The sequence below is a fragment of the Maniola jurtina genome, chromosome 16 (assembly GCF_905333055.1).
Source record: "Maniola jurtina chromosome 16, ilManJurt1.1, whole genome shotgun sequence".
Classification (NCBI taxonomy): Eukaryota; Metazoa; Arthropoda; class Insecta; order Lepidoptera; family Nymphalidae; genus Maniola; species Maniola jurtina.
Window position 1 is genome coordinate 10,441,531 of NC_060044.1, and position 13,992 is coordinate 10,455,522.

The 13,992-nt window shown below is 36.6% G+C and overlaps 1 protein-coding gene across 1 annotated transcript in view; it reads left to right on the forward strand.

The window, feature by feature from the left end:
- The first annotated feature begins 4,542 nt into the window (after positions 1-4,542).
- Positions 4,543-13,992, forward strand: part of LOC123873044 (interference hedgehog) — a 62,397-nt gene continuing 52,947 nt past the window's right edge. Inside the window, exon 1 of the mRNA XM_045917707.1 lies at positions 4,543-4,717. The gene's annotated coding sequence lies outside the window, so the exon portion shown is untranslated. The remainder of the gene's footprint in view (positions 4,718-13,992) is intronic.

Sequence of the window (13,992 nt, forward strand, 5' to 3'; positions counted from 1 at the left end):
CCATTCTGGTTTTATTTTAACTTAGTCTATTCCACGTACAATTTGATTAATCAATAAATAATTTTATTGCAAAATCGCGTCTCTTAGGGTTCTGTACTGCCAAAGGAAAAAAGGAACCCTTATAGGATCACTTCGTTGTGTCTGTCAAGCCTTTTTTTCTCAAGAACGCGTGGAGGTAGGTTCCAACTTCCAAGTTGAAATTAGTATGAAATACTCAGGTCTTAACAGGACTCTCTCCGTCACTTGCTTCCACTCGCTTCATACAATCGTAGTTCCAATTTCATTTGAATATTAAGCAATCAAAGTCCATGAAATTTTGCAGACATATTCTAGAAGCTAATATCTGTGTCTGTGGTGTTTTAGATTTTTCTAAAAATATGTAGTTTTAAAATTACAGGGGCTCAAACATTTGTATGTAAATTTTTAAGACCGCGTAACTTTGAAACCGAATATTTTAACAGAAATCTGGAAAACCACAGACATAGATATTAGTTTCTAGAATATGTCTGCAAAATTTCATGGACTTTGGTTGCTTAATATTCAAATGAAATTGGAACTACGATTGTATGAAGCGAGTAGAAGCGAGTGACGGAGTGAGCCCTCTTAACAATCCCTTGGAGTCGAAAAATTAAACTTCTAAGTCATCGAATTTATCAATCAAAAGGAATCAAAGCCTAAGGGTAAGGTACTTGCCGTTGATCTACAATCATAAAAAGAGGTAAATATCCTAGAACTTATAACAAGTAAAGGGAAAAATCCGAAAACCATAATTTTACGAATCCTTCCAAGGTACGGGGACCCTCACGCGGTGTATCAAATAGTATATTATGGTTTTAGTTGGTGAAGGAAAACGTGAGGAAACTTCCATGCCTAGAGTTCTCCATACTGTTTTCAAAAGTGTGTGAAGTCTGAAATATCCGCAGTTGGCCAACGTGGCGGGCTATGGCCAAAACCTTTATTTCGAGAGGAAACCCGTGCTCAGTATTGGGCCGGCGATATGGGTTGATCACGTGTTGATCATGATGATGATAATATTATAAATGCGAAATTCTGTCGCTCTATCTGTTACATTTTCACGGCTCCGAGCTACTGAATCGATTTTGGCAAATAGAGAGCTAGATAGTATCCTGGAGATGAAAGGATACTTTTTATACCGGAATATGAAAGATTTCCCACAGGATTTTTAAAAACCAAAATTCACATAATATTCAGCTAGTACTTACCTAAAGAATGTAGTAGTCTATATCTAGGCACTCTATACGTTTATAAAACCTGTTCAATCTTTTAAGAATCGGTCAAGTGTGTGTCGGACTTGCATATGAAGGGTTCAGTAGGTACCATCGTACAAGAAAAACAATTTATTTTATTTTTCATGGCGTTCATCTCTCTCATAGTCATTGGTCATAGTCATCTTAGACTAAAGTCTAAACCCCCACCAAAAAATAAAGAAAAAAAATGGCGGTCAATTTGAAATTATTTCGTTATAGCGGTAATAGAAATACACCTGAAAATTTCAACTCTACCTATTACGGTTCAGGAGATGCATCCCGCTGATAGACAGACGGAAGGTACGAACAGCTTAGTAATAGGGTACCGTTGCACCATATTACCAAGCCTCAGCCTGTTGTGCAGTAGGGTACCGTAGTAGTAGAGTATCCTTCGGGTACGGAACTCTAAAAGCGATCTGATTCATATAAGTAAGAGGTCGTTAAACCACGCATTTCCGTTTCACGTCGGTTGGAATTCCTTCGAGATGACAGATATTAGATACAACGAGTCCAAGATGAATCTGTAATATCCTGGAATGCGGTAGATTGCGAAGTAAAAAATATATACGGGAAGTCTATGAAAATATAATTGCAGCTCAGTTCATTCAAGATAATATCAAAAGTTTATTTTTTAGTAGCTTTGTTTTACAGGATACTCGCCGGCGAAGATATTTTTATTACGTCTAAATCGTGTGAACTGGATAAGATGAACTGGTTACCTATACGTGCCTATCTCTACCTACAAATACCTACCTTCATTAACAGCCTCTTAAATCGACTCAAATCAAATTTTGCTAAATTATGGGTAGGTAAATATCAGATCGTACCTACTACCTATAATAGTTAATCCCGTACACAATCTACTTTTTTTTTACTTAAAGACTAGCTCTTGGCTGCAATCAGACCTGCAAGCAAGTGATGATGCAGCGAACTTGCCTACAATTTGCATATTCACTCTTGACTTGAAGGTACCTACTCATATCAAAAGTGGAAGGAAACACTGATGCCGGAAGGGCGTTCCATATCCTAGCGGTTTGGATTAGAAACGAGGAAGCTAATCGCTTCGTACGTGCCCGAGGAATTTCAACTACGTTCGAATGCAGACTACTGCCGCAGACAATGTGCAAAAATGCAAAAATATAATGTAGGTAAACTAGGTAGGTACATAGATCTGATCAGTAGTCACTTTGAATTGAATTAAATTATACCTACTTATTAAAAAATAAAATTATGGGCATTGGGCAAGTACGAGTCGAACTCGCACACGAAGGGTTCCCTACAATTGTACAAAAAAAAAAACATTTTTTTTTGTGATGTAGTTAGTACCTAAGCACAAATCATGGTTACTTGCCAAAATTCATGACTCTAGGTCAACGGGAACTACCCTATAGATTTCTGGACAGACAGACAGACAGATAACGAAGTGATCCTATAAGGGTTCCTTTTTTTTTCTTTTGAGGTAAGTAACCCTAAAAATATCCAAAATTGAGTCAAAATAAATAAAAATAAAATCAATAATAAAAAATAATAACAAGAACAAGAAGGTGCAGGGTCGCAAACAACTCTAACTCTATCAAATTTACTTTGGCTACCCGCCTGAAGCCAGAGCAAATCGTTAGTAGGTGAATAAAAAAAAAAAAGATTCTGACGATTTGAGAACCTCCTCCTTTTTTTGAAGTCGGTTAATAAGTAATTGTTTGGCATACTTACACAACATACACACATACCTATTTCGTTTTAAATACGTGATGAGTCCCATTAGAGTCGCATGACCATTAAAGGCACGCTTTTTACAGCGTTCCTCTCAGCCGGTAAGAAGCTGATTACATGATTGTCGATGCCTTCGGGGAAGTGCCAAATGAGGCGAATTAGGGTGGCTTTATTTTACACCACGGCTCCAAGGTGAAAATAATATAATTCATGCTAAATCATAGAAATAACACAAATAATCCATACTAATATTTTAAATGCGAAAGTGTGTCTGTCTGTCTGTCTGTCTATCTGTCTGTCTGCTACCTTTTCACGGCCCAACAGTTTAACCGAATCTGACGAAAGGTACAGAGTTAGCTTATATGCCGGGGACGGACATAGACTTTTATCCCGGAAAATCAAAGAGTTCCCACGGGATTCCTAAAGAGTAAAGACCCGTCCGCTCAACCGATTTGTATGAAATTTGGTACCCAGATAGCTTGCGTTCATGTTATTGATATAGACATTTTTATCCCGGAAAACCAAACAGTTCCCAAGGGATCTTCAAAATCTAAATCCACGCGGACGAAGTCGCGGGTATCCTCTAGTATTCTTTAATTTTAATAGCCGTGGTAGCCCAGTGGTTAAAATGTCCGCCTCCTATTCGGAAGGTTGGAGGTTCGATCCCGAGCAAACACCTCTAACTTTTCGGAGGGTACCCGTACTGTGCCCTGTTCGTTCGGGGCGCAAATATATGCACGTACGGAATAAACCATGGTGTAACCTCTAAGGCCTTATTTGTAAGGAAGTGTATTTATTTTTTCCTTGAAATATAGACTAGATTTTAATCGCGACGTGGGTCTGCGTGGGTTAAAGATTTTATCAGCTTATAGAGGGTCACTAGTCATCTCATCATCATCACCAACCCATCGCCGACTCACTACTGAGAACGGCTCTCCTCTAAGAATGAGAAGGTGCAGTGTAGACTTCACGCACCTTTGAGAATCTTAAGAAGAACTCTCAGGCATGCAGGTTTCCACTTTTCTCACGGTGTTTTCTTTCACAAATAAAGCGAGAGATATTTAATTACAACACACATAAATATCTAACTCCGAAAAGTTAGGAGTACGTGCCCGGGATCGAACCCCGGACACCCAAATAGGAGGCCGAAGTCTTAACCAGTGACACCAGTCTTTCTTCACCTTCTTTAATAGGAGTCATCTAAAAAACTTTTAAAAATCAGTAAAATGAGCTTTTGGGTTGGTTCAGGTTTGACATAAAAGAAAAGCCCGTCTATTTAGCGTCAAAATGATCCTACTTATTTAGGTACTCAAACTCAACACTCATAATTTCTTTGAGAGCCTCCTGAGGCCAAGCATTGAACCACTAACCAGACTTGTTTCAAAAGAGCTTTTGTTTCTTGAGACTCGAATCCCGGAGGAAGAAGTCGGCGCCCGCGCATTGGCGCCTTTCTCCGAGCAAACGAGACGACTGTTCCCCATCCTTACAAAGGAAAGAGACAAAACAATAGCATTCCGCGTCGGACGGACAAGTCGAATGAACTAACCAGTTTGCTTTTAATGCGCCCGCCTAATCGGTCGTGTACCTATTTTTGTGTCAATTTTTCGGTAGTGATGTAAAAAGTGAAGGAAATATTTTAATTTTTCGTGTGTGTATGAAAGAGTTTGTACAATAAATGTATGTCAACAACATAGTGAAGTGGTTTCTGTGTTGTTTTAGTGGATGTATTGTGTGAATCGGTAAGGAATCTAGTTTTAAGAATGCAACCCAATCCCTCTCCCTCTTGGAAGAATGCAGTGCACCGTGTTCGGTGTATGGACTCAGGCGCAAGTCGAACCGCACCTTGCCGGTTCGGTTTTGGTGCCGAAACTACTCAATCAATATTATTGTTTATGTGCGACAGTTAATCGATTGTTTATAATCAAACCACAAAGCCAAGCCGGTCAACCTGTTGATGCGTGGTATGGGTAAATTACTAAACTTTTCAATTTTGTACCTAAGTGCTTTTCCTACCTTCTTACAGCACTCAAACTTTTTTTAAAGTAGGTAGTTACCTTACTATTTAGTTGTAGTTACCTACTGTTATTGTATAGATTGCTTGAGCAAAATTTGGTAGAACTTTTCAAATGGGTAGGTTAGTATAGGTTGTCTTTGCACAAAGCGAGGTCCTATAATTCAGTAAAAAAAATCCATTTATCTACTAAGAATACCTAAGACTTAGCTACCTACCTACGAGTTAAATCTAGCTAGAGTTCCATGAAGTAAGCTTAGATTTAAGTACCTAGCCTACCTATTTACTACCTATGTTGTTATACGAAGCATCAATAGAAATACACACTCTGTGAAATTTTTAACTTTAAGTTATTACTTATTATCTACGGTTTATGAGATACAGCACAGACAAACGGACGGACAGCGGAGGCTTAGTAATAGAGCCCCGGGTACGAAACCCTAAAAACATTATGGAATACAAATTAGGTAGGTACTTACCTAACTAACTATGAAACTATAGAAATGAGTTTATAAAATAAAATTGATTAAAAATGTCATAACTCCCAAACCAATCAGTATAAAACTTTTCAATAAAGCCCCATCATTAAAAGAACCTTTGATCTGCATGAAAAAAACAGTCAAATACTGAGGTCAACTGCACAACGACTAACAAGCGTACCTATATACGTTGATCCATGTTGATAGTGTCAAGTTCAAGCTGTCCAAACATACAATCTTTGTACACACTACTATAGGAGCTGGCGCACAAAACGGTGTTTTTTTTCTCTCTCTCGTCTGGCTTTACAAAGATTAGCCAATGTCAAGTTTGTAGTTATTTGTAACAAGTTAGTTAAACTATACAAGTATGGACCCCGTCTGTGCCGGCGCTCGCCGACATACCCCCTTAGAGAGCACGGCACCCCCTTAGAGCGCTTTCCAGTCAGTTTTAACAAAAAAAAAAACACTCCAAAAAGGCAGAGCACGCCCGCCAGCTAACACCAACACAGACGAAGTCCAAAACGGTATAATAGCACGAAATGAAATTTTAAAGGACCGAAAACAGAATGATAGCTTTTTTTTATTCTATTGCAAGTTAGCCTGACTGACAATCTCACCTGGTGGTGATGCAGTCTAAGTTGGAAGCGGGCTAACTTGGAAGAGGTATGTCAGATTTATTAAACTCATTCCCTTTATCTGTTTCTACACGGCATCGTACCGGAACGCTAAATCGCTAAAACTAGAAAACTAGAAAAGAGCTGATAACTTTCAAACGGCTGAACTGATTTTCTTTGATTATAGCTAAGAACACTCTCGATCAAGCCACCTTTCAAACAAAAAAAACAAAATTAAAATCGGTCCATTCGTTTAGGAGCTACGATGCCACAGACAGACATACAGATATACACGTCAAACTTATAACACCCCTCTTTTTGGGTCGGGGGTTAAAAAGTAGGAAAGCTGTTGACACTTTATTATAATTGTACCGTTTTGATCGAAATCACGAACATTTTAGCACTGTTTGATGCAGGAACTATCATGAGATTGAGACTGTTTTGCTTGAAAATGAGTTCAAGTTTGTTTTGTACTTATTTAGTGATCAAAATGATGAACTTAAGACTTTCAGTACAGTTTCAGGCCGTTTTGCTTGGATTTCGATTTGCAAGTATTCAGTGGGCCAAAAACTTCCGGATTAACAAGTGTAAATTAAAAATTTATAACACCCCCGACAAGTGAAGGTTACAGTAACTAGAAAAGACCGAAAAGACCTGATAACTTTCAAACGGCTGAACCAATTTTCTCGGACTATTCCGCGCCTACGATCCAAAGTATCTGAATTTTCCAAAACATCATTTTCAAATAAATAATTATGTATTTAGGCAACGTCCATCTTGACAGCTTGACATTTGTCTATTGACATAATATTATGAACCTAACGGTTATGTAACCTTCTTTTATACAAGAAAACTAGAAAAGAGCTGATAACTCTTAAACGGCTGCACCAATTTTTTTGGATTATAGCTAAGAACACTCTCGATCAAGCCACCTTTCAAACAAAAAAAAGTAAATTAAAATCGGTTCATTCGTTTAGGCGCTACGATGCCACAGACAGATACACAGATACACAGACACACAGATACACACGTCAAACTTATAACACCCCTCTTTTTTGGTCGGGGGTTAAAAAGAAAAAAAGGATGTTGGTCAGAAGTGTAATTACACCGTTCTGTTTATCAGCAGCTCCTCTGTTAGCGGTCTGATTATACAATAAAGCGTAATTGAGTTGTATAATTGCAATGTTGTTACAGCTGAGTTTAGCCGAGTTAAAACTTTAAACACACATGTTTAATCACACATACACAGTGTACCTACAGTATAATACAATACACTGAGTACCTGTTTGATATTGTGGCTAATTTTGTTTTACGCATCGATGTGTTTTACGCACAGAACTCCAAGGACACGACGGACGGACGGACGGACGGACATACAGACAGACAACAAAGAGATCCTATAAGGGTTCCGTTTTTTCCTTTTGACGGTACGGTACGGTACGGACGCTAAAAACAAAGAAATAAGCGAAAGGAATTAGAAATTCCCCAGATAAGTAGGTAGGTATGTCGACATCAGACTGGCATATTTTAGAGACGCACTGTTATCTCTTGCGTCTGACCTACTCGTGCAGCGGACTGATCACATTCTCATCAATCATCATTGATCTTTTGCAACCAGTGCGAGTAATTAGCGCTACTTAACCCGCTGCGGGTGACGTGCGGGTGTGCGGGGCGTCCCTCCGTCTCATACCCCGATTGCCATCTCAACCTGTCGCGTACTATACCTACATAGTAGAGTTTTTTAGTAAGTAAACATTTTTGCTGAATGCTGCGTCAATTGATTTGAGCGATTGATAAACAATCAAAATACCTACTTAGGTATTTGTTTCTTGCAAATACTTACCTAAGAATTTGTGCAGATAAAAAATCAAGAAGTTCCCATGGACCTTAAAAAATCTATATCTATTCAAAAGAACTCACGGGCATTAGCTAAAGCTGTGGAAAAAATTACAATCACGGACCTACTAGGTAGGTACCTACCTACTGCAATTTGGACAGCAAACTAAAGATTTATCTAGACTTTCGAAAAATGTCTTAGTTCTATTAAAATTAGAAGAACAAATAATCAATTCTACTATCATAATATTTATTAATATATCATATACTTATTATTATCTGGAATAACCAATTAAGTACTTATTTTACTACCTACCTAAATAATGTTTTAGATGCACTTTGAACTAAATAATTTAATCTTCATAAATCATTTTAATTTTCTGCCTAAACATGTTCCGATCAATTGACTCCAGTAATAAAACAAGTAGCTATTATTTCGTTAATTGGGTATTTTAATGTGTAAGAAATACTTGGGTTCGTAATGTATGGTTAAAGATTATTATAACATATGGAACGGTGATAAGAAGATGCGTACGTGATTTGCGGGACATAGGCATGTTTGCGAAAAAAATACCTAAGTATATTTTTATTGTTCTATAAAATTATGTACCTAATAATGTGCATTACTGTTCCCGGTTAGGGTACTTCTTAGTTCTTTTTAGGGTTCCTCAAAAGGAAAAACGGAACCCTTATAGGATCACTATGTAGTCTGTCTGTCTGTCAGTTTGTCCGTTCGTCCCTCCGTCCGTCCATCTGTCCGTCTATCGTGTCTGTCAAGAAAACCTAAAGGGTACCTACTTCCCGTTGACCTAGTACAGAGATATAGTTATTAGGTAGCTTGCGCGTCCCATGGAAGCAAATAGGCTACATTTAGTTCCGGAAATTCAAAGAGTTCCCACAGGATTTTTAAAAACCTAAATCCTAGCGGACTAAGTTGCGGTCAACATCTATAAATAATCATGCACCTACCATATTATATACCTATGTAATGTATCTCATATAAAACTAAAATTAATAATAATAATATTATCGAATTTAATAACCAGCTGGTTTTACAGGCAAACCGATGACCGCAACAATTAGCGGTGTTCACAAAAATACCAAACAAACATTCAAATAAATAATTGAGTGGAAAAAGTAACTGTCGAAATGTTATCCAATTGCGTTATCGCTCGATATATTTCAATTAATTGGTAATAACTGGGGAGCGGGCGATAAATTGGCGGCGGTAATCCTTGTTGGCTGTTCGCAATGCACCTGCGGTATATGTACAGCAGTACAAGTTACGACAAACTTTGTAAACCTTCGCAAACTGACTGTTTTGGCGTAAAATGAAAGATGAATGTATTTTGTCTGGTAATAATTACTTAAGCCAAGAATAAAGTAAAAAGCACTACAAAACAGATGGAATTCAATAACCGCCTGGTTTTACCGGCAAACCCGTGACCCGATTGATTATTTAGCGGTGTTCATAAAAATACCAAACAAACATTCAAAATTTTCTCAAAGTAATCTTTGACCTTTGATGCTGCATCTTAATCCCACAGATTGGCTATTTCATACTTCCATGCTCTCGTAAGTAAGCACCTAGATATTTCTGTTTTATTAACCTAACTAAAAGTTAAAAGTCAGTAAAATAAATTTAGAATATAAATCCGCTGCAGTTTGCAATAAATATTCATATGGTCATTTAGATTCACTAAACAAACTAGTTTCGTTACTTTATTGCTATTTTTGTATGGGAACAATGAATTATTTAAAGTTTAATTGTGTTTATCTACCAGGCTTTCAATCTCTATTCTGTAGTGAAAGATATTTTCTGATAATAAAAGCTCTGGTTATAGAATTCTAGTATAGAATTTTTCAATTGATTTTCAAAAAGAAAAAGGTTCACAATTGAGCTGCTTTTCAAATTTTTGTTTTCATACTCTATCTACTGTAATCCTAATTGCTGTTAGGCGATAAAGTTTTGCTTGTAATAAAACTAAATCATTATCATCAACCGACATACGTCCACTCACTGAACATAGATGTCTTGTAGGGACTCCCACATGCTACCGTCTTGCACCGCCTGAATCCAACGGCTTTCTGCGACTCGTTTGATGCCGTCTGCCCTCCTCATGGGGGGGTGCCTTCCAATGAGATCGTCATTTAAACACCTTGGGACCTCAAACGTCTACCGGTTTTCGGAACTGCCCTGCCCATTGCTATTTCAGTTTCGAAACCCGCTGAGCCATGTCGGTTACTTTGGATCTCCTCATTTCTGATTTGATCACGTAGAGAAACTCCAAGCATAGCTCTTTCCATCGCCCGCTGAGTGACTCTGAGCTTTCTTATGAGGCCCTTTGATTAGTTAGCGACCGTGGCTCGGAACCGATGTCATCACTTCCACTTTCGTAGGTATAAAAAATAGTACCGCTCAAAAGTAGACGATACAAGTGTAAATTAAAAATTTATAACACCCCCGACAAGTGAAGGTTACAGTAACTAGAAAAGAGCTGATAACTTTCAAACGGCTGAACTGATTTTCTAGGATTATAGCTATCCAAAGTATTTGAGTTTTCCAAAACATCATTTTCAAATAAATAATTATGTATCTAGGCAACGTCCATCTCGACAGCTTGACATTTGTCAATTGACATAATATTATGAACCAAACGGTTAGTTAACCTTCTTTTCTACGAGAAAACTAGAAAAGAGCTGATAACTTTTAAATGGCTGAACCAATTTTTTTGGATTATAGCTAAGAACACTCTCGATCAAGCCACCTTTCAAACAAAAAAAAACTAAATTAAAATCGGTTCATTCGTTTAGGCGCTACGATGCCACAGACAGATACACAGATACACACGTCAAACTTATAACACCCCTCTTTTTGGGTCGGGGGTTAAAAATAGGAAATTAAATTACCTACTATTCATCCAATCGATGTTTTGAACTAATTGAACTCCACACGACGTGGTTCTGTGTCGCCAATCAGACGAGTTCATTCTGAGTTCACTTGTTACTTCATAGTTCATAGTGTGTCTGTGTACATTTCAAAAAATATCTACACATGTTCCAACTTTCAAACCTAATTGGTCGGCAGCGGATTTGTACAGCTCAAAATCGCACAATGATAGAAAATGCTTGTATTACAAAGTTTATTGATTGCTAGTTAATGCTTACATTATTGCTATATTATGGAAATGATGATTAATGACACGTACAATGCTCGCAAATCGTGATGATGGCTTATTCACGTTCAATATTACTGATGCGACGACTTGGGGTCTACGTAGGTAGGTATATACAAAATTAGTTGATTGCGCATCGGTAATTTATTTACCGACAGTAAAATAGAATAGATAGGTAATCGGCACAGATTTAGAGAGTGAACTGAGACTTTGAACTGTTGGAGAAAAAACCGAAAAAAGTCGGACGAAGAGTTCCGCATCATCGTACAAGAAACCTCAAACCAGTATACTAAAATCTGCAAGTTAATGACGAACGTAGCCATCTATATGTGATTTTGTAAACAAATTATGTTCGTGATATTTAATCTTTCTTGTGATGTAACCACAAACTCATGGTTTTCGGATTTTCCCTTTACTTGTGCTATTAGACTTACCTACCTGGTAATTTACATGATTCTAGGTCAACGAGAAGTACCCTATGAGGTTTCTTGACAGACAAGACAGACAGACAACGAAGTGATGCTATAAGAGTTCCTTTTTTTCCTTTTGAGGTACGGAATAGGCAGAGTAATATTTAAATTGAAACGCTGCCTGGGCTGGAACGACATGTCGGTACATCTGTTGGTGGTTTAAATTCTCATCCACGTGTATATGGCACTTAAGCACGTGCGAGGGAAAAAAATCTCGCTAATATTAGAACGCGGCAAAGCGATTTTAAATTTCAACTCTATAGTGTTCGTGCCAAAGAGTTTTCGACACATCCTGTTTCTTGGTGGTCCTTTTGAACCAGGGAAATTCTGTAGTGGTTAGTTTTTAACAGATTTTACAGAATAAGGATGTTCTCATTTTGGCGGAAAGTAGATCGATTTTCTAAAAAATCTAAACAAGTTATAATATGCACTTATACAAGGAAATACCTATTGAATACCTACTAACGACAAGGTGAAGAAAATGACTGAATTATTCTTGCACTGCAGAAATTTTAAGACATCACGTAACTAATCAAGAATTCTCTAAAAAAAACAATAATATTCAAGTAAGTACTTAGAAATAACTTACCAATGTAAGTGAATTCTACTACTGGACTTAAATAATTAAAAAGCGATTTTTAAGTAGGTAATTAACAAAAACACGATTTTTGCAAAGCAAATTGCATTTCAATAGCATTAATGAAGTCAGATTTTTTGTTGAAACTTTAAAAATGGATTTATAAATAGGATGTAGGTGCTTAATGATAGTCTAACAGTAGCAACGTGGGTGGTCAGGAAATCAGAGAGATGTCATTTTTAAGTTTTTTAGTAGGTACTGTTAGCGATTTTACCTTTGCCTAGAGTTGAATTAAAAAAAAGAAAAGACAAGGAGAGGGAGATGGAAAAATGGCGGCAAGAAAAGCGGTCGATATTGATTCGAAGCAGAAAAGATTGGGATTTATTAATATGTTTTCAAGAAGTTAGTAGTTTATAATTAAAGTTAAAGTTTATCATGCATTGTATAGCGATGAAATAAAGTCAGTTCTTATGAGTTGAGGATATTTTTATTAGTTCCGAAGTGAAGATTACTCAACGCCCACAATTTTGTGAGTATACTATTTATTATTCATTTAATGTAATTCAAGAGTTTTAATTGAGTAATTAATTGATTTTGTTTCGATTACAAATGATTATTATCAGTAAATATGATTATTTTCATAATATGTTTGAAAATATTTAATTAGTTGGTAATAGCAAAAGTTTTTTTTAATTTATCCTCTTTAGAAAAGGCAAAGGTCGTAGACCGTACAGCCAGGTTTTATTTTTCTGGGATTTCATTTCAATATTTTCTTTTTAGTCAAAGAAAAATTAAGTATGTATCTACTTATTGAATATTTGTTTTTGGAAAAATTAAATAAATAAAATAATTAATAAGATTAAAGTGTAATGGTTATTCTAGACGCATGCATGTAGGTCTGTGTTTGTTGGGTAATTATAGCTGCTGACTACTGTCTGCTACTGAACTGTTACAAGTGTAGAGACACCATAACAACCACCATAGAGTATTCGTACATTTCAAAAAAAAAATATGTAGAAATATGTGCGCGGGAAAATTATAAAATCTTTTACTTCTAAAAGTTAAATGTTCTTACTCAATACTCATTCATTATTTCGTAGAAGCTTTCAATTCAAATTTAGAATTCTTTATTCTTGTAAAAAAAAAATGGTTTTACATGCGTCCGTTAAAGATTTTGAAACCATCCAGCCGATATGCTCCAAACCATTTTCATTAGAGAGACAATAATGCGATGATGGTTTTAGATTACTAAAACGATGCATTAGGCATTTTTTTTAGCGCAGTAGCACACGATGGATATTCGAATATGGGTCAATAGTGCAGATATTATAAAACATTTGTAACAATTGTTTGGATGTCCAGCGCGGAAATGTGGCCAGTATTTTTGGCACCATTCCACGCGAGCATGATTTGTACAGTAGTAATTAGTAAAGGCTAACTTTTAGTTTTATTGTAACATTTTCAATGAACATTTGGAATTATTAGTAAAACATTGTTATTACAATGTAACTCAACTCGCGTGGACCATGCCTGAAATGATTAACACTCTAACACTAGATTAACACTACAGTAAGCTTTAAAAGCGGCCAAAGAACCGCAAACGACAACGTTCGTTATCAAGTACATCAAATTCGTCTACTTCGAGTGCTAATAGAAAGACGGAATCGTCTTTGCTGAAACAATTGGTACTAACCACAAAATACTTTGTAAATATAGGAAATAGAGACCAAACTACGGGCCTTAATTTGGAAATGCATCACTAGTGCCCTAGATTTCAAATTTAGAACTATCAATTACACTATTATATTATTTACATCTAAGGTAGTTGAATCTATACGTGCGTATATAGGT